The 22,367-nt window shown below is 42.1% G+C and overlaps 1 protein-coding gene across 4 annotated transcripts in view; it reads left to right on the forward strand.

Annotated features, from left to right (window-relative positions):
- LOC133483561 (receptor-type tyrosine-protein phosphatase gamma-like) overlaps window positions 1-22,367 on the forward strand; it is a 499,015-nt gene that overhangs the window by 68,400 nt on the left and 408,248 nt on the right. The gene's annotated exons all lie outside the window — the stretch shown is intronic.

Below are 22,367 nucleotides of genomic sequence, written 5' to 3' on the forward strand. Positions count from 1 at the left end.
GACAACTATTTCCAAACACAGTCTGTTATACCTCCATATACAGGGGATCCTCGGTTTATGTTGGTCCACACATACTGTATGACGCTTCGATGTTACGAATGGTGCACATTGAACTAGTTTGTCCATTTTCTATTCTAATATTAAAATTTCCAAATTTAATTTGAACACAGGCCCGCATCAAACATTGAGCTTATGCAACCCCAATTCCAGTGAAGTAGGGACGTTGTGTTAAACATAAATAAAAACAGAATATAATGATTTACAAATCATGTTTGACCTATATTTAATTGAATACACTACAAAGACGAGATATTTAATGTACAAACTGATAAATGTGATTGTTTTTAGCAAATAATCATTAACTTAGAATTTTATGGCTGCAACACATTCCAAAAAAAGCTGAGACAGGGTCATGTTTACCACTGTGTTACATTACCTTTTCTTTTAACAACATTCAATAAACGTTTGGGAACTGAGGACACTAATTGTTGAAGATTTGTAGTTGGAATTCTTTCCCATTCTTGCTTGATGTACAGCTTCAGCTGTTCAACAGTCCGGGTCTCCCTTGTCATATTTTACACTTCATAATGCGCCACACATTTTCAATGGGAGACAGGTCTGGACTGCAATTACGACAATAATTTGCCAATATTGTAGTGGTAACTGATGTGTAGATGTGGAGTATTATTTACTGTATAATTTATTTAATTTGTGTACAATATTCAATCGTCACCTTGTCTTTATTGGAAATGTGTGCAAGTGCATGTGAGCATTCGTATGCTTAACCCACAGTGGAAATACAAACACAAAATTCTAAATATTACGACAATTCAGATGTAAATATCGAGCGATAAAATTTGTAATGTAGATTTCATGTCTTGAATTCATTTTTTGATGTCAATCCCAAATGTTTTCAGTCTTCAACAAAAAAAAGAAGGAATGGGGTTAACTGTTCCAATACTTTTGAGGGTAGTGTACATGCTTTATTATATACTGGAATATTACACAGGGTAATCGCAACAATTTGTTTTTAATGATTGGCCAAAAGATTGGGAATCTGTCAGCCCTGTTAGCTTTCAAAATAAAAGGCCTAGTGCAACACTGTACAGTGCACAGTGGCTGTTGTGACATTACAAGATTGTCGGTTCAATCGCTGGTTCCTCCACAAACACTCCTGAGATATAACCTTGAGCATGATTCTGATGCCCCTGTTGAGTGTGAATGATCTGGTTACCTTCGCTCAATGGCAGCATACACCATTAACATTGGAGCAAAGGGGGGTTAGACAACTTTTTAAAAGCTCTTGAAAACCCTGGTTTCAGAAAATGCACTTTATAAATACCTAGAAATAGAGCATGTGTACCATTTATTATAAATTTCACAGAGCGGAAGGTGGAGTGATTAAAATCATGCGTTTTTTAGCATGTAAAGGAAAAGAATGTATTTGCTACTGTCAATTCAATGCTGGCTTTGTACTTTCCTCCTGTGGCTTTTTTTCTGCCACTCTCACCTGCTCTCATTTCCTCAGCTGCATCCTCGAGCCTAGAGGTTTCTCTGAGACCCCCTTTTTAATTTTTTAGTTGCTCCAAAAGACAAAAGAGCCATGGCTGCTGTGCCTTTAAAGCCTCTGGTTTTTCAGAGGGACAGTGTTGATCTGTCACCATTATTTATTTCATTATTACTACCTGCTCTCATAACCTTAATTGGTTTCCCCTCATGTTTGGAAGAGCTCAGAGTGTGGGTTATACATTGTGGGTGACAGTTATACAGTTTTTAAGAGTCTACGTTGTTCCTTCTGTCCGTCCTGCACCTTGATTCCTGTTCTTATGTAACATGCTGATGTAATTGTGGAAAGGATCCAACCAAGAGGAAACAATAATAAAGAAGCAGCTGCCTGAAAAAACTGGTTGGTTTTCCAAGAGCAGAGATTAAAGGTTGATTGCTTTGTAATTCTCTTTAAAGACTTCATGCTGGATATCAAAACCTAAACTCCAGTTAATAAACACATGTACTGTATATGTATAGTGTTATTCAAGTAGTAGGACCAGAGCATCGACTGATATATTTTAAAAAAACGTCAGCCTCTATAACACATACAATCTCTCAGTAATTCATGAATTGATTTGATTACGATTCAGAGGGCGGCAAAATGGCCTTCAAAGTGACTTTTTCTTAATGTATTTTAAATCGATGTATCTTAAATCGATATTTTTTGTCAATGTTAATGTTATTGTGACTACTTACAACCTTTAAAATAATATTTGTAATGACCCATATTTCAATGATTCACATTAATTCTAGATACATTCACTTCCACCATTTAAAAATAAATATATAAATAGATGCATAAATTAGAACATTGTATTATTTGCTAAAAAATGTCTCTCATCATAACAAAAATCCAGCAGTCGTGTTTCAATTGTGTGTATTAAAATTATTTTCAAAATTCATCAGCAGTGTCAGTAAGAGTTTTTAGTGCTAAATATTTATTTTGTACTGTATTTGCATCTGGCGCGATCACGGCCTTATCACATGCAAATGAATTCACACATCACTCACGTCAATAACAAAGTGATCCTGACTTTCAGTCTTGTGCATCGGTATTCTCCCTGATTTGAATTCACTTCGTGAGGTGGTCACCTTCCTTATGGACAGCCACAGACAGAACAAATTTGAGATTAGAGTTGTCATGTTTTCTAGTTGAACTGCTTGCATCAGATAATGTGGTTGACAAACATGCGTTCATTGTGCAAGCGAGAGGATCTGCATGCACCACTGGCTACACACTAAGTTCAATCGCATAAGTTTTTATTTGCCCAAAGTCAATATAAGTGAAAGTTATTCTCTCGGACACACTGCGGCTTGACTGTTGTGTGTGCAGGTAAGGACTGCAGATGCGTTTGCAAAACGATCAACATAGCGTTTACATTTTGGATCTTGTAAAAAAAGAAAAAAAAGAAAATAAATGCTAGTTTGATATGGCACAGCCCTAGTGCTCACTCACACTATAGCTCTGTTCCGTGTTCCACTGATTCACAACCATTTACATTTGCATTGTGATACATCAAAGAACTGATTATTTCTCCCACCCTTACAAACAATACACTTTTCTGAAGACTTCTCCAGTTGTCTAAACTTCCATCTGTTAGAATTAGCTTTTTGTAATTGTGTCCTCCAGCGGTCTGAAATACTCCAATCTTCAGTGGTCCATGACTGTTCTGCCCTCTGCCTGATCAGGGTGGCAGATTAAAACCCGGTACAGTGCTGACAAATCAAGCGTTATCTGGGGATGGTGCCACACCGCCAGAATGAACGACAGACTGTAACAGACAAAAACCAGGCGTACAAATCTCTATCAGGCAACACAATTTATATTTCAAATGTATTAAACGTGCGCATGAATGTGAGAAACTAAACACAGATGACTAATAAAAAACTACGCCGACAAAAGGTCAATGTGACAAATAAGGTTACAGCAGAAAACCAATTAAAAGAGACGGCTGAAGCCATGGCAGAGGAAAGACGCCACTAAAGAAAACAAGAGAAGAATTGAATCTTACCTAGAAGACAGGATAAACAGAATCTTAACTATATAAGTTAAGAAGTAAAAGTATAAAATCAATCAACAGAAGTTTTTATTAAAACACAGGCAGAACAACAGTAAGTAAAATGCCGGAGCTTGGACTACTATATTTGGGAATGACCATGAACAAGCAATAGTCTGGCATCTTTCCTTCAGAACCTTACTAATTTGTCATGGTAATCTGGTGTGCACAGACCAAAGGTGGGCAGTAACGCATTACATTTACTCAGTTACATTTACTCAAGTAACATATTCCATAAACTGTACTTGTCAGAGTACTTTAAATGCACCGTACCTTTTACTTGAGTATTTATGTGAAGAAGGATCGATACTTTTACTCCGTTACAATGATTGACATGTTGTTCGCTACTTTTATTTATTCATTCTTGCGTGTGCGCGTCCATTTTTAGACTCCATCTTCGACTTCCGCATAGGGCGCCCGTTGCGCCAATTAAATGGGATCCCTAATGTCATTTGAGTCCAATTCACGAATCAGACGACAAAAGGCAGTCACATGACCGGGCATGTAGCCTTCGTGAGCCAATCAAAATGACTCATTTTGGGGGGGAAAAAACAGCCATATGGGTGTGTTTACAGACCAAAAAACAACAGCTTTGTCATGCAGCTCTTCAATTGTGACTGCCCAAATGTGGATATGTCAGCCCACTTCTAACTTGAGAAAACACCTTGCGGTAAGTTGCAGATGTTTCTATTGTTGTTTTGTCAGTGGATATGGCGAAATTAGCTCAATCCCTATGGTGTCGCACACGCGCACACAATCACTAAGTCTGGTCAGAAAACAGCTTCTTCATCAAGTCATTTTAAGTGAATAAAGCAAATAACGTTTCTGTCGGGCCCAATGTACGTGTTGTTGGATTTTGGCCAGTTAAAATTTGAAATGGTGGCAGGTGTGTGTCGACTCCCATATATTACTTTTTAATTTTATTTGATGTTCATGCTCTGATTTAAAAGAAAAATCAGAAGTTACTCACAAGTTACTCTTTACTTAGTACTTTTTTTCATTGAGTACTTTCTTACTCTTACTCGAGTAAATATTTGGACAACTACTTTTTACTTTAACTTTTATTATTCTTTATTTTTTAAATGTTTTAAATTATTTGTATTTATTTATTTATTGTGTTCTGTTCAGCTGTTAGGTCAAGCAGAATGGAAATCTGTATCCCTTTTATGCCAGAACAGTTTTACTGTGTCACAGTGGAGTTTTTAAGCTTCCCCTGTGGTTTCTTAGTATTATAATTGAGGTTTATTGAGAATCAGACTTGATCAGTCGAACATAACAAAGTTTCTAGAAGGGAGAGAGAAACAAAGACAAAAGAGAAAGCACTAATTGTAAACAGGATGAGAGAAGTAAATTATTACATTATCTACAACAATGAAACATTAAATATGTTGCATGGGGCTGTGGTGCTAGACCCTGTGAGGGAAGGACAGGACAAGATAGAACAGGACAAGTACAGGAGAAGAAGCATGCAGGACAAGGGTCGTGAACCCGGCTGTACAACTGAAGTGTGGTGGGATTCATTATGTAAATTCTAAAAGTCTACAGGACAAGAGTATGAGTGAGGGGATACACAACTCAGGGCGGTCTGCCGGCCCACCGAGGCACCTCGACAATTGGCCACCCAGTGGGGGACGCAGGGACCCAATGCCACACCCCCAGCCAACACCACCAACCCCACCCACCGCGCCCCCACCTACCTTGCATCACCGCATGAGCCAATCTCGCACAACATAACAATTAACAATGTAAATTTTTTGTCATTACCTAAATTTACTCCGATGACTTGCAATGAAGTAAATCAGACAGGGATGCGTAGTCCGGACAGTAGCTTCTGACAGCCAGCCTCAAGCACACTTCCAAATGTTCATCACGTCAGTGTGTAGCAACAACTCAGAGTGGTCGCACTCAGCCGTCTCCAGATGTGCACGGAATAACCGTCTTTGAAGAGTTCTGGCTCGAATAGAACAGGCGATCTTCGTTGCCACGTCCATGATCTCTTTCATGTTGAGCATTTTAGCGCATAACGCTTGTTGGTGGATTATGCAATGGTAATTCAGGAAGTCTGGGAAAGCATCATCCTGCCTGCACTTGGCAATAAATCCATTCACACGGCCAACCATTGCGGGTGCTCCGTGGTTACAGACACCAATTTGTACACCGGGAGCTGGGTTTTCGCGATAAAGTTTTTGAACGACTGAAATATGTCCTCTCCTCGCGTCTGTTCGTTCATGGGCAGTACTACTACAACAATGGGATGCTGTTTTCTCCACAAGCGTGTCTTTGGCATTGTTATTTTAGGTGGCACCACAATTAAGTGTAAAAAAATCAAACGACAGCCGTAGAACTGTGTATTTCCTGGATGCCCAGAGCAATATATCAACAAGTCAAACATTATAAAGGAAAATCTGAAAAAAATAATAGAATTTACATCAGAAATTTAGCTGCATTAAGTCAAGCAGTAATATCCCTCATTCAATACTCCGTCGGTCACTCATTATTGTTATTGATGAACCAAAACGGCCTAGTTGGTGGAAAAAGGCTAAACACCAAAACAAAAATAATGCTGTTTTTTACTGTAATTCAGCTGTCCGAATTAAAGTAGTAATTTGCATTAAAATTTGAAGCAAGAAGGCGATGCTGTTTTGAGGCTTTAAACATCCAATTGGGGTCAATTTAAATTCAGACAAAATGAAATGCCTCAAGTGTCTTTTTAATTCGATAAGTCAAAATGAAATGAAGAATGAACATCACTTTATTACCCTAACGTTGAACCTCAAATGAGTTCTATTGGCGTCATCCTCTTCAAGCGATGCAATAGATAATGTGCTGTATAATATATCACTGAAACAATTTCATAAAACTGTATAATCTTCCCCTCTTCACAGGATTATAAGTAGCTGACTATAGTGTTAAGAGGGGTCTAAAGTGGACTTTGAGTTGGATAATGATGGCAAATACATTGCTTTTCACCTCATCCCAGTTATACGAGGTTGTGCAAACTTCTGCAACCACATTATTTCAGTTGTTTATTTTTGCTTTCCCTCTGGAAACGATTAGAAAAATACTTATTGAGTTGTACAGGTTATAGGTCACATTAATGGTTTTGCATTTGAACAGATGGGTGTAGACTTTTTATAATCCACTGTGTATCATGCCGTATTTTACTATTGAGGGAAATCTTTTCCACGACTTTCTATTTTATATTTTCTTCTATTTTTATTCAGGTATCAGAGCATTGAAATTATTTGATATCACATTAAAAAAGAGATGATCGATTAAAGAAACACCAACCTTTTCTCTTTATTATGCTAAAAATTAGAGTCAACAATAGTTGTCGTGCCAAAACATCGATTTCAAGCATTGAATGCTGAGGTAGTAAGGTCGACTTGTCGACTAGTCAAGTAATCGGTTCAACCGCAAGTGGGTAAATGCATCAATCTGTTGCCCTGATGGCCATAATATCACCACACCATTCAAAGAAGTCCTTGAATAGCAATGTGTCGACTGTGGACAGTGAGGACAATATCCATCAAGCTGTCCATCCATCCATTCTTCCATCCATCCATCCATTTTCCGCCGCTTATCCAAGGTCGGGTCGTGGGGGTAGCAGCTTAAGCAGGAAAGCACAGACTTCACTCTCCCCAGCCACTTCGTCCAGCTCTGAGGCGTTCCCAGGCCAGCCGGGAGACGTAGTCGTCCCCCGGGGCCTCATTCCGGTGGGCTCGACCCTGAGCCCCTCCCGGATGACCGAGCTTCTCACTCTATCTCTAAGGGAAAGCCCAGATAGAGGAAACTAATTGCGGCCGCTTGTATCCACGATCTTCTAATTTCGGTGAGTGTAGGAACGTAGATAGACCAGTAATCGAGAGCTTTGCTTTTCGGCTCAGCTCCTTCTTCACAACGACAGACCGGTACAGTCCGCATCACTGCATATGCTGCAGCAATCCGCCTGTCGACATCCTGCTTCCTTCTTCCCTTACTGGTGAACAAGTCCCCAAGACACTTGAACTCCTCAACTTGGGGCAGGATCTCCTCCCTGACCCTTTTCCGACTGAGGACCATGGCCTCAGATTTGGAGGTGTGGATTTTTATCCCAGCTGCTTCACACTCTGCTGCGAACCGTTCCAGCGAGAGTTGGAGATCACGGCTTGATTAAGCCATCATAACCACATCATCTACAAAAAGCATCTTCATTGGAGTCAACTCACCTCCAGGTGGTGAAGCAAACATCCGCAAAACTGCTTCAATAACCTTCAATAAGGAAGCGAAACGTGTGGTAACTCCGCGTAATAAGAGAATTGTGAAAATGGAAGCGGCATTTGCATTGTGGATTGCTGATTGCAGGGAAAAGACAGTGAGTACACTGAGCCTCTCTCAGAAGGCAATGATGATGAATGTTAATTACTGTATAATAAATGTTAATTACTGTATAAGGTTTTATAATTACAGATTTAAATAAATGTGTACTGTTGTAATATTTGTCTCAAATATGTAAAGTATAAATACTGTTTACATATTTTAAACATTCTGGTACCCACATACACATCCGCGAAAATTCCTGAGGGGGCGGAGAAAATCCTACTTCGCGGTTTTTCACCTTTCACAGGGGGTTCTGGTCCACATTAACCGCGAAAAACGAGGAACACTGTATACTGTTTTGCTACATTTAGATGAGCAAGATGATTGAGCAGGGTGAGGAACTGCGCAGCACCGATGTCACCCTGTGATGCCCAAACACAGTGGTCAGACCCAGAGATGGAGGATTGCACTATTCATCAGCCATCACTTGTGAAATGCATACACAAATGCAAATGTCTCACACCAGCTCGCTGCCAGCATATTAGAGTGATGCAGCTTTACAATCAATGGCAGTTGTTGACCAAATTCTTTCGACTGAATGAAGTTAAGACAAAGTCTAATTATGTTAATTTATGATACTTGTACACAAAAAGCCGACAATCAGCCAATCACTTAAAAAAAAGAAAAAAAGCCAATTACTTACTGTCTCCGGACTAGTTAGAAAATGCCTTTAAGTGTGCAGTGAGGGATTAGGGTTCTGTGTGTGCGCGCGACTGTGTGGGAGCAGGGAGAATGAAATGGCCTCAAACTGCCGACAAGCTCCTGCCTCCTGCAGACGTGCGAGCATGTGTAAGTGTTAGCCACGGGGACGTAACTTCAAACTTCAGAGTTCGCAGCTCACGAGGCTCTGTGATCAAAGTCAGTGTTATATGCAATGGATTCTCCTGTGCTGTTAGGGAAACTCGGAATGTGATCCACACGAGATTCAGTGTTACCCAAAGGATGTCGATAGCATCATTAGCATGGGATGACTTAGCATGAGTGCCCCCCGGTCCTCAGAACTGTGAGGCAGATGTGCTAACCAGTAATTCACCGTGCCGCCTATAACTAATATCATATTTATTAATACAATTAAGGTCATTTATTCTTCGGGTAAAATGCATTTAGTGGTACCAGGCATTAAAACGGACAAGAATTTGAATAAAGAAAGGTGGCCTAATATTTTTCTTTAACGACTGTATATATAATACAATTGTATATAAGTACAAATACGCACACACATATTCATCATATTTTATATATATATATATATTTGATCATGGCGGCATTTATCAAATTATTTATAAAATGCGCCTCCGAGCCATCTGACGTGACAGTTGAGAAAGTAGCAAGCTACAACTGCTACGTACGTTTTACGTGATATCTGGCCACTTTTTCATGTCATCCTCCCACCCGGTCCAGAGTAGTAGGAAACGGGATTGTATGTTTTCTCTTTTAAGCTGCGACCACTGGTGATCCCTCATGGTTTACGTCTATAACGCTCACAGAAAGTGGACTTGCCTGGGCAGTTAGAATGTAAACATAACTTGGATGAACTTGACTGGCCTGCACAATCCCACTTCAACCCCATAGAACACTTTTTGATGAATCAGAGCGGAGATCGAGAGCCGAGCCTTCTCGTCCAACAACAGACCAACAGACCTTGTGCAACCTCACAAATGCGCTTCTGGAGAAATGGTCATAAATTTCCATAAACAAAATCCTAAACCTTGAGGAAAGTTTAAACTGTTATAAATGTAGCGGGCAGACCAATGTCATATTAACCCAATGGATTAAGAATGGGATGTCACTTAAATTCATATCTGAGTCAAGGCAGGTGAGCGAATACTTTTGGCAATATAGTGTGTGTGTGTTTGGGTGTGTATACACAAACAAGAAAAAGAAAAATGGTTATGGAATAAAGAAACAACACTCCACTCTGATGATGAACTTCACAATCCAAGGACATGGAGGACAAAGACAGCTGCTTTAATCAGCCTTGTGTCTTTCACACTTTGGCTGTCATCACATAAAAGTCCTGCACGTGTGCATGTGTGTCACTGTATTTGTGTGTGCGCATCTTGATTAAAGGAATGCCACCAAGCAATTGAGAGATCCGTGCGAGCTATACGGGGGTGATGCATTATACGACTACTCTCCGTAATTGTGTCAGTAGCTGCGTGTCTAATGCCGGATCAAACCTATTCACTCTGTGGGTAAATGTATCGATTTGTTGCCCTCACTGCCATAAAATTGCTACACCTTTCAAGAAGTCCTTGAGTATCAATGTGTCTTAGGAGGAATGACAGGACAGAATCCATCTCGTGTAAATATTCCAGATGAAAAGGAAAGTCAGGTTTTTTTTTTTCAACTTCAAGGCCCTTTCACCCTAAATTTAGCGCAGTGTAGTGCGCTGTTGACCAACCCATTTTTTGTGTATGCGCCATGCCACAGAGGTTGACGGCACACGAGCTGGGCACCTGCCACTGTGGCATTTGCGCCCGTATTGAAAAATTTTCTACTACGGCGCTTTGTATTGGTTTGCTTGAGCACTAAAGCAATCGTTGGTATACAGCGTGAACAAAAAAATGGTGAACTGAAACACCCCTGGTTGGCGTCAGTGCTGCTTACAGCCACATCAGACACAGCGGAGGTAAACTTAGCCTTCTGTGGCCAATTGGATAAATAGGAGTTGTACCACCTGACCAAAAAAGGGTTAACATTAACTGGACTAATTTGTTAAGAAGAACTTATGGCTGAATAAGATTAAAAGCAGAGCTAAATTGAACAAAGAAGTCGGGTTGTTTGGGGTAAGATGCATTTTAGTCGCGAAGGTATCGCTTGCTGATTTCACAACAGTAAGAAGCTTCCATGTCATGATCTTCTTTCGTGATTTGAAAACATTTGAAATTATGGCTGCTGACCGATAATTGTTGTCCTCTTCGGGACTATCCTTTTTTTGCGATGGCCATTATATTGGATTTTTTCGTGGCACTGTATAAGTGACTATGGAGAGCCGGATACAGTTCTTCTGCAATTCATTTCAAAATAAAAGCAAGCAGTCTATCTGGGCCTATTGCCAATAGTTTTATAAACTTTAGTTACTGTTTCGAGATCAATTTTGATTTTGGTCCATATAAAAATCACACATCATATTCTCTAATACATGATCACATTCTCCACTGTTATCAACATTATAATACGTATTAAAAAAAATGTTTGTTTGGCCTGGCAGTTGCATTATTGGGATACAGAGGCTTCCTTCTGATGTCCATGTAAGTCATATGTCTGGTCAAGTACCATAGTTTGTTTTGCATTCCTCCAGGTCAGTTCGCTGATGTGTTTGTTCCCCAGCTTGCTACCTTTGTTCTTTAAATACAATCCTTGATATCATGGTGAAATAAATGCTATTATTGGGATACCGTTTAAAGGTTTTCAGGTGTATGACAGCCTCAATGCAAAAATGTATGCAGTCAGTAAAAGATTCCCTGCCATTGCATATATCTGCATCCTTGAGAAAAAGTTCTCAGTCTGTTCCAAAAACATCCCTTCAACTCCTCCAACTTACCATTTTACCATACCTTTAAAGTCTGAATGTCTGGCTTTATAGATTTAAAAACTGACCGACGTGGGAAGCAGTTAGATTACATTATGATACAAATTTTTAAGTCGGGGTGTAGCTTTATCAATATAGGTATCCTTAATATTTCCATTGCATTTGCCCAGTATGTTGTTGTTTCTCATGCTACACTTCATATATTGCTCAAACCCTGGGGGGGTTTTATTTAAACTGCAGTGATTGAAATCCCTGAGTATCATCATTGGGGTGCTTAATTTCTACGCGACAATGGACACAGTCTGCAATTACATTTGGTGCTTTGCTCGTTTTCCCGCTGGGTGGGATATAAACAATGCACACAAACAAGGTTTTCTGAAGTGTTCTTGAGCCCATGTGGTGATATCCTTTACATATTGATGTCGGTTTTTGATGCAGTGCCGCCTGAGGGATCGAAGGTCACAGGCATTCACTGTTGGTTTTCGGCCTTGCCGCTTACATGCAGTGATTTCTCCAGATTCTCTGAACCTTTTGATGATATTATGGACTGTAGATGATGAAATACCTAAATTCCTTGCAATTGTACGTTGAGGAACATTGTCCTTAAACTATTCGAATATTTTCTCACGCACTTGTTCACAAAGAGTTGAACCTCGCCCCATCTTTGCTTGTGAATGACTGAGCAATTCAGGGACGCTACTTTTATACCCAATCATGGCACCCACCTGTTCCCAACTAGCCTGTTCACCTGTGGGATGTTCCAAACAGGTGTTTGATGAGCATTGCTCAACTTTCTCAGTCTTTTTTGCCACCTGTCCCAGCTTTTTTGGAACGTGTTGCAGCCATAAAATTCTAAGTTGATGATTATTTGCGAAAAACAATCAAGTTTATCAGTTTGTACATTAAATATCTTGTGATTGTGTATTCAATTTAATATAGGTTGAACATTTGCAAATCATTGTATTCTGTTTTTATTTATGTTTAACACAACGTCCCAACTTCATTGGAATTGGGGTTGTAATTCAATTCTCCATTAGCCAGTTTAGTTATACAGCCAATTATGACCAGCTGTAAACAAACAAGCGTATGCATTTTGTGAGACAAGTCAGTAGTCTCTGATTTGTCTGTTCTATGTTATTTTTTTCTATATGCGTATAACTTTCATGCTATTTGTTTCTGTTTTGAACATATTTCCCATCCATCCATCCATCTTCTCTACCGTCCATCTTCACTAGGGTCGCGGGTATGCCAGAGCCTAACCCAGCTGACATCTGGTTAGAGGCACGATACACCCTCGACTGGCTGCAAAAAAACAAACAAACATCCACACTCATATTCCAAGCTGCCAACCTATAAAAATTTACTTCCAGAACAATTTGTCCAAATTTGTCTGAAATGCCCTACTTTCAAAATTACAGTCATAATCATAATCGTTAATAAATTATGGCTTCAATAGTTGTCATTTTGTTTTTATTACATCAACCTTGTAATGTCTGACGCAGTTCCAGTCTGAATCAAAGTACCAGTATATGAGATTTCGACGTGCCACAATCAAAAATATCTGTTTTTGGATTAATTTGCCTTTGCCAATTTTGTTTTCAACGCTGGTAACACAAAAAAAGCAAGTCTAAATCAGATTAATCAGATCTCAAACGTCAAATGAAAACTCAGCACTATTTAGCAAAAAAAAAAAACATTGCCGAATTGGATAGTTAATACATGGACAGAGGTTTTGGTTTCTATTTTGTACAATATACTATTTGTACATGTCTTCTCTTGGATGCTATTTATTCACTATTACGTATTTACATTTCCTATAGCTACAATTTCTGCTGAAATGATGCAAATTTCCCCATTGTGGGACTAATTAAGGTTATCTTATGTTACAAATAGTGATGAATAATAACAATATATATTTAACCTGCACACGTTCTGAGTGATGTGTACAGTGACATACTAATTAATTTCCGGTACAGATGTGGCGTCCTGTGTGGGCGTGTATTATTTTATATTTATAGCTCTAAACACATTAATTGGCCTGTTATTTTGTTGTTCATAGTCGGTTACTCCCTGCGAAAAAGCGGTTCCAGCCAGACCTATGTGACAAGTGTACTGTATCACCTAATCACTTATTTCGATGTTTTGCGACTGCATGTAACGATAACTTAGCAATTAGCATGGCTTTGATATCGTCTTCGCCTATTAACTCCTTGTTCCGCCCTTCGTGACACTTACCAGAAGCATTGGAAAAAGTGTATCTTATTCGCTACCATGGAGGCGATGATCGGCGACTTACAATGTGTTGACATCGGACGCAAACAGAACTTTTGCCTCTGCGGTTTGGCAGCTGGCGGGGGCGTAATTAAAATAGGGCGCAACCAGGGAGCTGTTCAATGTGGATGCGCCAGTAGTGTCAGACGCTGTATTTTTTTTTTCCAATATCTGGAATAATCAGTATTACAGCCATAACGAGTCAACGTCTCCGTAACAAAATAAAGACATTCTGTAACATTTGTACAGCTCAGACATTCACACCTCAAGGACAATTTTAAAGTCTTCAATGACCTAACATGCATGTGTTTTTAATGTGGGAGGAAACCACAGTACCTGGCAAAAATCCATGCATGCGCAGGGAGAACATGCAAACTCCATACAGGAAGGCCGCAGCCCAGATTCGAACACCTACATCAGAACTGTGAGCCAGATGTGCTAACCACTGTGCAGACATCTTCCAATGGAAAAAAAAGTATAAACAATGTGTTTATACAGTACATGGTTGAAACTTGAAGGCTATAATTTGATTTACTTGTGACTTGCACATACACTAGATTTGCAAAAGGTAGTCATCAAAATAATTTTCATCAAGTGTTCCAATCACTTCCATGGCTACAAGTGTATAAAATCAAGCACCTAGGCATGCAGACTGTTTTTACAAACATTTGTGAAAGAATGGGTCACTGTCAGGAGCTCAGTGAATTCCAGCATGGAACTGTGACAGTCCAGTCGTGAAATTTCCTCGCTCCTAAATTCCACAGTCGACTGTCAGCTGTATTATAAGAACGTGGAAGCGTTTGGGAATAACACCAACTCATTCCCGAAGTGGTAGGCCACGTAAACTGACGGAGTGGGGTCAACAGAGACTGTGGCGCATAGCGCAGAGGTCGCCAACTTTCTGCCAGGTCAATCACTCCAGACCTCCAAACTTCAAGTGGCCTTCTGATTAGCTCAAGAACAGTGCACAGAGAGCTTCATGGAATGGGTTTTCAATGCCTGAGCAGCAGCATCCAAGCCATACATCACCAAGGGCAATACAAAGTGTCAGATACAGTCGTGTAAAGTACGATGCGACCGGACTCTCGAGCAGTGGAGACGCGTTCTCTGGAGTGACGGAACAGTACTGGTCTGACTGCATTGTGCCAAGTGTAAAGTTTGATGGATGGGGGATTATGGTGTGGGGTTATTTTTCAGGAGCTGGGCTTGCTCCCTTCGTTCCAGTGAAATTAACTCTGTATGCTTTATTATGCTTTATTATACCAAGAGATTTTGGGCAAGTTCATGCTCCCAAATTTGTGGGAACAGTTTGGAGCTGGCCCCTTCCTCTTCCAACATGACTGTGGACCAGTATACAAAAGCAAGGTCCATAAAGACATGGATGCCTGAGTCTGGTGTGGATGAACTTAACTGGCCTGCACTGAGTCCTGAACTTGACCCGATCGAACACCTTTGGGATGAATTAAAGCATAGACTGAGAGCCAGGCCTTCTCGTCCAACACCAGTGTGTGACCTCACAAATGTCCTTCTGGAAGAATGGTCAAAAATTCCCATAAACACACTCCTCAACATTGAGGACAGCCTTCCCAGAAGAGTTGAAGCTGTTATAGCTGCAAAGGGTGGGCTGACGTCATATTGAACCCTATCGATTAGGAATGGGATGTAACTTAAATTCATATGAGTCAAGTGAGGTGAGCCAATACTTTTGGCAATATAGTGTATGTAACTTACCCCCATGTATGAAAGTTAGCCTACGACAGGAATTATATAGCTGACCACTACTTCGAAATGTAGATCTGTGCTAAACTTCAACATGCATATCCTCCAGTGAGCTTCTGATTACACAGTTCAAAATCCAGTTTTATAGACAGAATAAGATACTTTCTTTTAACCTGTCACATTTGGCTGCTTCTTCCTGCAATATGGTGGATCCGTATGAGTTAACATGCCAGAACAGTTCTGCTGTGCAAAAGTAGATTTTAATATAGCTACAGTTTGTATTGGGGCGGATATTTATTGGAAATGCAATGAGAATGAGATTTGTGAGGGGACAGCCAATGAGAAAGGGAGAAAGGAACAAAAACAAAATGAGCATAAAAGTATATGACAACAATATTATTGTTGGTTTTATTCTATCCTCCACGGTGCTACAAATTATGTATGCATACGCTTTATCATCAAATAAGGATCTGCATTTTAGTTTTCTCCGGGCATTTTTGTTGTTTCTCTTGTTTTAATCTCTGATTTCAATCTCAGACATGTTTCATCATTTGTTTCCCATTTGTATACATAAAAGCACATTAAGGAAAGTTTCTCTGGGGCAAATTCATGTGTGTAAGTATACCCAGACCGGCTTGGCACCTCTCACTGTGGGCAATAGCGAATAACCCATCTCAAGTAGACTTGTTCTGGAGCCCAAACCATGTGTCATAATGAGTCCAACTTTATCTAGCCGGAAACCTCTGAACCTCACACATCGACTCAGGCTCCTTCCTTTCTCGTGAAAGGAGAGTCCACATCCCTAGAGCTAGCTTCTGAAGCTAGGAATCGGGCCAAGGTTCCCACCTCCTTTGGCTACCACCCAAGTCACGCTGCACATGACATCTTTAGTCCCTCCCATTAGAGCTCACGAGAAGGGGGACCGACATTGTTTAGGTGCTATGGCTGGCTGTGTTACAGAATTTTGTGGTGTTTGGTGGAGACCCAAATGCGGGGAAGCAAGATAAGGAAGACGGGGGAGCATGTGTAATATCCAAAAAGTATTTAGCAAAAAAAAATAAAAGGCAAACAAGGACCATAGAAAAGTTGAAATACTAGTTGAAATTCAAGATTCAAAGTAACAAAGAAACACAAGGAAACAAATTCCTCACTACAACAGGAAACACAATGTGACAAATGTTTTATGACGTAAGACAATAATGAACTGACACAGACTGAACAAAACCAAAATAAAAAATAATAATAAAAAGAAATTGGCAAGACACACCTGGACAAGACACAAGTGGCTGGAGGGAACTGATTGGTTGACACAATGTACAAGGCTGATGAGAACAGGTGAAGGCAAAACCAAATGAGCAGACAAGAAATGAACAGATAGTATACAGGAAAACAAGACATAACATGCAGCAAAACTCTATTTTAATCAAAACAATGCAGTAGTCTACACAAACACAGATCATGAGAGACTGGGCCCCACAGGTTCATGACTGGCTGCCAGGCCCTCACCTTCGAGCCCCGACTTCCGGCCTCAGTCCAAAGGCGGCCCTGGTGACCTGTGTCCAGGAAAGGGAAAAGTTGGTCCATTGGTCGTTGCCACTATAGGAGGTCCTGAGCTACGCCTTGTCACGTCTCTCACCAAGAACCTGTTGACACATGGGTGACCCTACCGGGAGTATAAAGCCCCCGCTAACTCAGTGCTAGGATAATTGGGAATGATATCCTAGTTCATAGCTGTGCACTCATCCAATTTGTGACAAACCCATCTGTTTAGCCTTTTTTTTCAACATCCGTGTGTCCATCAATGACCTTCTCTTAGCCAACAAGTAAATTCCTTGTATCTCAGAATCTTTATTTCTTACTGGCACATCTGTTGACTACATAAAAAGCTGTAAAACAAACATCCATCCATCCATTTTCTGAGCCGCTTCTCCACACTAGGGTCGTGGGCGTGCTGGAGCCTATCCCAGCTATCAACGGGCAGGAGGCGGGGTACACCCTGAACTGGTTGCCAGCCAATCGCAGGGCACATACAAACAAACAACCATTCGCACTCCATTCACACCTACGGTCAATTTAGAGTCTCCAATTCATGCATGTTTTTGGGATGTGGGAGGAAACCGGCGTGCCCGGAGAAAACCGGCGCAGGCACGGGGAGAACATGCAAACTCCACACAGGCGGGGCCGGGGATTGAACCCCGGTCCTCAGAACTGTGAGGCTGACGCTCTAACCAGTTGTCCACCATGCCGCGTAAAACAAACAAACAAACAAAAAGTAACGAAGGTTGTAGCCAAAGTTTCATAACATCCATCCATCCATCCATTTTCTGAGCCGCTTCTCCTCACTAGGGTCCCGGGCGTGCTGGAGCCGATCCCAGCTATCATCGGGCAGGAGGCGGGGTACACCCTGAACTGGTTGCCAGTCAATCGCAGGGCACATACAAACAAACAACCATTCGTACTCACTTGCACACCTACAGGCAATTTAGAGTTGTCAATTAACCTATCACGCATGTTTTGGGGATGTGGGAGGAAACCGGAGTGCCCGGAGAAAATCCACGCAGGCACGGGGAGAACACCCAAACTCCACACAGGCGGGGCCGGGGATTGAACCCCGGTCCTCAGAACTGACGCTCTAACCAGTCGCTCACCGTGCCGCCAAGTTTCATAACAATCAACCTAAATTAATAGATTATTGAATGGAACAGATCATATTGCTTAGAGCTGTTAGTAGCGAAGGAGAATGATGACTGCAGCACATCATAAAATTTCACCAATCATTTTTACTCAGAGGCACAGAGGGAGAATGCTGCTCTTGCGATTGCAGTTTGGAAAATAACAAAAAAGTTCATGGAAGAAATAAAAAGTTTAAGTTCTGCCTGAAGATACTACAGTAGACAGTTTGTGAGATTGTTCCTCAAATATATTGAAGGTCATTTTCTTTTCACATCTCTCATGGTAATCTTTTTCAACATTCACAAAACAGATTTTGTTAAGTGTACAGAGCCATCACTTTTCAGAGCAATTCTTTTAATATAACCTCCAGTTTGATGGCCCTAGATAGCCCCAGAATATCATTCGCAAATAGTGTTGAGGCTTGCTGGCATAATTTGGTGACGATAATTTGACAGCAACGGGGAAGGTGGACGACTGGTTAGAGCGTCTGCCTCACAGTTCTGAGAACCGGGGTTGTGGAGTTTTCATGTTCTCCCCGTGCCTGCGTAGGTTTTCTCTGGGCACTCCGGTTTCCTCCCACATCCCAAAAATATGCGTGGTAGGTTAATTGACAGAATCAGCAAAATTATATATATATATATATAATATAAATATACGGTTTCAATCCCCGGCCCCACCTGTGTGGAGTTTGCATGTTCTCACTGTGCCTACGTGGGTTTTCTACGGGCACTCCGGTTTCCTCCCACATCCCAAAAACATGCATTAATTGGAGACTCTAAATTGCCCGTAGGTGTGAATGTGAGTGCGAATGGTTGTTTGTTTGTATGTGCCCTGCGATTGGCTGGCAACCAGTTCAGGGTGTACCCGACCTCCTGCCCGATGATAAAATGGATCTTTGATGTTGAAATAGATCAATATTTTTCATACACACCATTTATTTTTCATTCATTTAATTAATTATCTTGATTTTAATCCCAGAAAGGAAATTCAATGCCTGTGGTCATGTATATACGTGTTACATGCACACAAAGAACCAGCCCAGGGAATGAGATATAAGAGAGTAGTGGCATTAGAGACTGTGGCACTGAAGAGACAACAGGAAGCAGACCTGGAGGTGGTGGAAATTAAGATGTTGAGCTTCGCTCTCAGAGTGACCATCTTGGATAAAATTATAAATTAGCTCATCAGAGGGACAGCCAAGGTTCGATGTTTTGGAGACAAAGTTAGAGAGAGCAGACTTCGATGATTTGGACACGTCCAGAGGAGAAATATTGGTAGAAGGATGATGAGGATGGAGCTGCCAGGCAAGAGAGCTAGATGAAGACCAAAGAGAAGGTTGATGGATGTCGTGAGGGAAGACATGAGGGCAGTTGGTGTTCGAGAGGAGGATGCAGGAGATAGGCTAACATGGAAAAGGATGACGCGCTGTGGCGACCCCTAATGGGACAAGCCGAAAGGAAAAGTGGTGCTGCACTCTGAGGAGGCTTGGTGCCTTGCTGAAGAGGGTGACCTACATGAGTGGAGGTAGAAGCACACAGGTGGATTATATTTTTTGCAAACTTTTTCATCTGAAGGAGGTTACTGACAGCATATGCCTGGATCAGATTACAAAGACAAATGTGGTCTTTCACGATTGCACAATATCAGACTGCTGTAATCATATCTTGCCGTATCTCGGGCAGACTGTGGCAACACTACATGACGTATTCCGATACCACCGCATCCCATCTTTTTTGATCACTGAGCTTTATCTTGTCAAATCAAACATTGTCGAGGTGGAACCAGAAAACTTCACCGGTCAACGCGACTGGATACACTCATTACCATGGTGACGACAACATGCCGCGCTGATGTAGTGTCTGTGTGTGTGTGCACGTGTGTATGTGTGTGTGGGCGGGGGGGCGAGGGGGTAAAATTAGGAAAACCGTGTTAAACTGTTCCGAAAGGCCATTAATCAAAATCCCCCTCAGCGCAGCGTCATCCCACCTTCATTCACCCGCAAGTATCCTAAACTCGATGGCATATACAGCTACAGAACTAGCGCCCTGAGTGAGCCTAAGGTGGCGGCGGGTGGCTTCTCTACCCTGAACGGGGTGATCGAATACTTTATTAAGTTCAGCGGAAAACAAATCGAATGACTGGAGTACCGGCGAGGAGGTGGAGCATTTGGCTGCTTTTCCGCCGAGAAGGTTAGTGACAAATGCGACCTTGGCTTGTTCGGTGGGATAACTGGATGGTTGAAGGTTGAAAACTAGTTGGTTGCACCAGAATGAGGAGTATGATTCTTGGCTGGAATTGGAATAAATAGACTGCAACAACATCAAACTCCCAAAACTCCCATTCCCACAAGTCTTAAACGCCATAAATGCTTCAAGAACCCAATAATTGCATCCACCTTAACGGCTTGGTGGCAAAGTTTAGAATCTACAGGATCTCAATTAGCCACTTGGGTGACCTCCCGGGGAGCATTGGTGGTGTGATGGTGACTCGCCCATGTTCCGCAGTTGCTGGGGCGGGTGCCCGCCTGGGTCCCCCGCTCTGGCTGCTAGTGGGAGTGGTGGGGCCCCTCTGTCGCTCCTCGGGCCTGCTTCCTCCTCGTCTCTTATTTACTTGCGTCCTGCTGCGGTTGCCTCTTCTCGTGGGGGTGCTCCCCTGCAGGCTGTGGAGCCTGTTGTGGAGTTTTTGGCCCCGCCTAGTTTGCGGGGGGGGGGGGGGGGGGGGTGGGGGGTTACATCCCACACTCGGGGGGCACTGATAGACAGTGGCATTGGGTCACTGCGGTCTCCACCGGGTGGACCATGATCGGGGCACCTTGGTGGGGCACGCGAACCGCCCTGGGTCCCTCTGTGTGGGACGTAACCGTCTGCCGGGCTGCTCTCGGGTGGACCCCTGGGCCTGATCCCGCCCCTCGATTGATTGGGTGGGGTCCTCAGGCTCCGCGGTGTAGGCACAGCAATTACAGGACACTTCTGTCAGTCTTTGCGCATGCGAAACGGTGTCAATTCACATGCATGTGTCCGCAGGCACACACCCCTGGGACTCTTTCACTGGGTGTGGGGCCACTCACTTTTTGCGACAAATAACTCATGAATATGCGAATTGCTTGGCTATCCCCTCACCCACACTCTCGTCCTATAGACTTTTATAATTTACATAGTCAACCCCACTACACTTTAGTTGTACAGCCGGGTTCACGACCCTTGTCCTGCATGCTTCTTCTCCTGTCCTTGTCCTGTTCTATCTTGTCCTGTTCTTCCCTCACAGGGTGTAGCACTGACGCTCCATGCAACACTCATATCTAAAGTTTCATTTTTGTAGATATGTAATGATTTACTTTTCTCATCCTGTTTAAAATTAGTGCTTTGTCTTTTGTCTTTCGTTTCTCTCTCCCGTCTGGAAACCTTGTTCTGTTCGACTGATTGATTGTGATATATATATAAATATATATATATATATATATATATATATATATATATATATATATATATATATATATATATATATATATCCATCCATCCATCCATTCTCTGAGCCGCTTCTCCTCACTAGGGTCGCAAGCGTGCTGGAGCCTATCCCAGCTGTCATCGGACAGGAGGCAGGGTACACCCTGAACTGGTTGCCAGCCAATCGCAGGGCACATACAAACAAAAAACTATTCGCACTCACAGTCACACCTACGGGCAATTTAGAGTCTCCAATTAATGCATGTTTTTGGGATGTGGGAGGAAACCGGAGTGCCCGGAGAAAACCGACGCAGGCACGGGGAGAACATGCAAACTCCACACAGGCGGGGCCGGGGATTGAACCCCGGTCCTCAGAACTGTGAGGCTGACGCTCTAACCAGTTGTCCACCATGCCGCGTAAAACAAACAAACAAATAAAAAGTAACGAAGGTTGTAGCCAAAGTTTCATAACATCCATCCATCCATTTTCTGAGCCGCTTCTCCTCACTAGGGTCCCGGGCGTGCTGGAGCCGATCCCAGCTATCATCGGGCAGGAGGCGGGGTACACCCTGAACTGGTTGCCAGTCAATCGCAGGGCACATACAAACAAACAACCATTCGTACTCACTTGCACACCTACGGGCAATTTAGAGTTGTCAATTAACCTATCACGCATGTTTTGGGGATGTGGGAGGAAACCGGAGTGCCCGGAGAAAACCCACGCAGGCACGGGGAGAACACCCAAACTCCACACAGGCGGGG

Source organism: Phyllopteryx taeniolatus, chromosome 9, assembly GCF_024500385.1.
Source record: "Phyllopteryx taeniolatus isolate TA_2022b chromosome 9, UOR_Ptae_1.2, whole genome shotgun sequence".
Classification (NCBI taxonomy): Eukaryota; Metazoa; Chordata; class Actinopteri; order Syngnathiformes; family Syngnathidae; genus Phyllopteryx; species Phyllopteryx taeniolatus.